This window comes from Dreissena polymorpha, chromosome 6 (assembly GCF_020536995.1).
Source record: "Dreissena polymorpha isolate Duluth1 chromosome 6, UMN_Dpol_1.0, whole genome shotgun sequence".
Classification (NCBI taxonomy): Eukaryota; Metazoa; Mollusca; class Bivalvia; order Myida; family Dreissenidae; genus Dreissena; species Dreissena polymorpha.
In genome coordinates, this window is record NC_068360.1 from 78,797,447 (window position 1) to 78,801,794 (window position 4,348).

Sequence of the window (4,348 nt, forward strand, 5' to 3'; positions counted from 1 at the left end):
ACAAGCACACACACATCATCATTTACATCACCCTACACCTCTTTAAATGATTAAATTATGTACTTTGAATGTAAAAGGGCTTAACAATAAAGAAAAACGCGTCACAATCTTCAAATGGTTAGACGAAAAAAAAAAGTATATGTCTATTACAAGAAAGTCACTTGACACATACTTAAGCACAAACCTTGAAAGATGAATGGGACGGACACATCTATCTCAGTGGACAACATACTAATATACACGGCATTCCTTTCTGATAAAAAATAATATGGGGATCACAGTCGATAATTTTAACGAAATAATAAATTGCAGACAAGCAAGTATAGATATAAAAATACACGACACACAAGTAACATTAATCAACGTTTACGGGCCTAACATAGATGACTCCACTTTTTACAAAACATTACAATCCTTTATAATAAATAACCAAGATAAAAACATTATAGTTGGTGGTGACTTCAATACTGTTCTTAACCCATTATTAGATAAAAATAAGGGAAACCTTTATACTCATCCTAAAAATAGAAACATTTTAAATAACATAATTGAAAACTACAATTTGATAGACATCTGGCGTACAATATATCCAAACGAAGGCGAATTCACCTGGCACTCAAACACAAAACCAACAATATTTTGTAGAATAGACTAGTTTTTAATATCTGAGTCACTTTGCAACATTATTGACACATGTAGCATAAAACCAGGATTTATGACTGACCACTCTCTAGTTGAACTTAAACTACACACAATACAACATGAAAGAGGCCCAGGATACTTTCAAATAAATAACAGCATCTTATTAGATACACAATATCAAACGCAAATAAAACAAGAAATATTGAACACAGTTCAAAATAATAAAGATGCAAACCCAAACACCTTATGGGAAGTAATTAAAGGAAATATACGTAACACAACAATTAGATACACATCATTTAAACAAAAAGAAACACACAAACTTGAAACTGAAACCATCAAAATCATTGAAACACTTGAAAAACAATTACATGAAACAAACACAAACAATACCGAAGCCATTGAAAATTAAATAACATCAACAAAACAAGTATTAGAAGGAATTTATCATGCACATCTCAATGGAATAATACTACGAGCACGTGCACAGCATGTTGAACACAATGAAAAAAATACAAAATACTTCGCAAACATCAAAAAACGTACAAGTGAACAAAAACTGTACACAAATTAGTAGTCAATGGCGGAGATATAACAAGCAGAACTCAAATACTAGATGAACAACGTTCATTTTTCAAATCTCTCTATAAACGAAAACATGTTGAAAATAACACCCTTTATAAAAAAAACACATCATGCTTTAAATCAAGAGGAAAAACTACTGTGCGACGGATTACTTATTGAATATGAATGTGGATTAGCACTAAAAGAAATGCAAAATAACAAATGTCCAGGATCTGATGGCATCACAATCGAATTTTAAAAAATATTCTGGAATGATATTAATATACATTTAATTAATTCACTCATTCAAAAACCTGGAAAAAACCTAGAATCATTATCAAACTGGCGCCCGATTAGTTTACTGAACACTGATTATAAAAGTGCAACTCAAAGTATATCAAACAGAATTAAAAAAATATTACCATCAATCATTTCAAGATATCAATCTGGTTTCATTAAAGGACGTTACATTGTGAAAACGTACGTCTGATACAAGAATGCATACATTTTTTCAACCAACCAAACAATTCTGGCCTCATTTTCTTTGCAGACTTCGAAAAGGCTTTCGACTCACTAGACCATTCGTTTATGTTCTCTTGCTTAGAAAATATGAATTTCGATGAAAGTCTAATTAAATGGGTAAAACTATTTAATACCGATATTAACAGTATTATAATTAACAATGGCTTTTTCTCAAACAGTTTAAACATCGAACGAGGTGTAAAAAAGGTTATCCATTTTCATCCTCGCTATTTATTATATGCATCGAATATCTATCACACTACATGTATATCCAAAATCAAATAAACATATAAAGGAAATATCGCTAGAACCTGACGAAGAAATTAAACAGTCCCTATTTGCTAACGATGCAACTTATTTTTCAAATGACAGTAGTGACTCGTTCAATAATCTTATAGAATCACTTTTTGAAATGTCATCGGGTCTTAAATTAACAGTAAATGCACTGTGCTACGAGTAGGCAAATTTAAACAAAGTAATATTCATCTTAAAAAACAAATGAAATTTTAACTGGAAACCAGATGAAGCAACAACGTAAGGAATAACCTTTACAATAAATGAAAATGAAACAATTCTAAAAAAACATATTGCCTAAATTACAAAAATTTAAAAATTGTTTTAAATCATCGCAGCATCGTAAACTTACATTAATCGGAAAAAAAACACCGTGTTGAAAACGTTTGCACTCCCTAAATTAATTTATACACTAATAGTTCTCCCAAACCTACCAAATGATATTATTGAAGATATAAATTAGAAATATTTAATTTCATATGGGACGGTAAACCTGATAAAATAAAGCGATCTCAATTAATTCAATCAGTAGAATATGGAGGTATCAGACTAACGGACATAGATTCATTCCTGAATGCAATCAAATGCAATTGGGTTAAAAGATATTTAGATAATACCAATACGAGTAAATGGAAATTATTCAACCAGAAAATTCTAAAAACATATGGTCACTCCATATTGTTTGAATATAATATCGACAATAATATATTAGATGAAATTTCAACCAAAACATATTTCTATCGAATGTTCTATCGGCATGGTGTAAAGTTACTCATAATTTAGAAACCAAAATAAACAGTAAAATCATTTTCTGGAACAATAAAGACATAACTACAAACAATAAAATGTTTTTCTATAAACATTGGTTCGAACGAAACATAAAATATGTAGATAAATTGTACGACTACAGAATAAACGACTTCTATTCTTTTAATAACTTATGCTTCATATTCGGAATACATACAAGTAATTTCCTGATGTACTACACATTGATCAAAAGTATACCCATACATATTAAAGCTGTAACCAATACCAATAACACACCATGTACTTACAAAACATTTGTAGAAAACATAATTGCAAAACAAAACAAAACGAACAAAATATTTTACACACTTCAAATTAAAAACCCTGCCGAAATCTCTAAAGCTCAAACTAAATGGCAAAACCTTCTTGGAAAAAGAGAATGTAATTGGAAACAAATATTTGTCATGCCCTGTACATCAACTACTGATACCACACTGAGAAACTTTCAATATAAATACATCCAGAGAATCATAGCTACAAATAAACATCTTTTTAAGTGCAACCTAGCCAACACAAATCTATGTGATATGTGTAGTGAACATATTGAAACAATAGAACACCTTTTCTGGGAGTGTTAACATATTCAATATCTATGGAATCAATTGACTACCTGTCTAGAGAAACAACAATTAAATGTTAAACTATCAGTCTTAGACATCAGTTCAGGGGTAAATACCTTCAAAATACAAGAGGTTAATAACGCTGTGAATTACATAATTATATTAATGAAATATTTTATATTCAGCATGAAATATAGAAAGCAAAGACCTATCATGAACTGTTTTATCAATTTTTTAAAACTGATGATTCAAATTGAAAAAGAAATTGCCCTAAACAATGATACACTATATATATTTGAACAAAAATGGAAACACTATAAACTTTCATAAACAAGGCCAGTATACTTTCTATCCACTTTATGCAACTCATCCTTATTCATAACTATTCTGTTTTTTGTTTTTTTTACAAATAACAAAAATTCATATTAACCTTTTTTTAATCAAAAGGAAACCACAAGAAAAAAAGTATATATTAGCATATCTTGTATAACATGTTTGAAAATTATTGCTGCTACATGGTATCACTTTGTTTTATAATCATATACATGTATGCTCATTGAAAGTCATGATCAGGATGTTATACTTATTTATATATGACAACTATATGACAACTATTATAATTGACTTACATACGCGTAATGCTTGATAAATACGAATTACAAGTGTTGTATTCAGTGGAGCTTAACTTTGCAAGATGAGATCGAACCACGTCTGCATATATGTCGTGTTTAGTTTAATTTGACAAGCACAAAATGTAAGGTAGCTTATCGATACATTTGTAAGACATATATAAGTAAAATAGAAGTAGCACATTTTATTGTTTTTACATTTCTTATTATTTTTTGTCGAACAAAACGTGTATTGTACGTTCATTCCGACTTTTTTCCCCGTGATTTAATAAATCATTTAAGAAAAGTCCAAAGCTTGACATTTTAATTAAATTTGTTTTCGACAGCGTT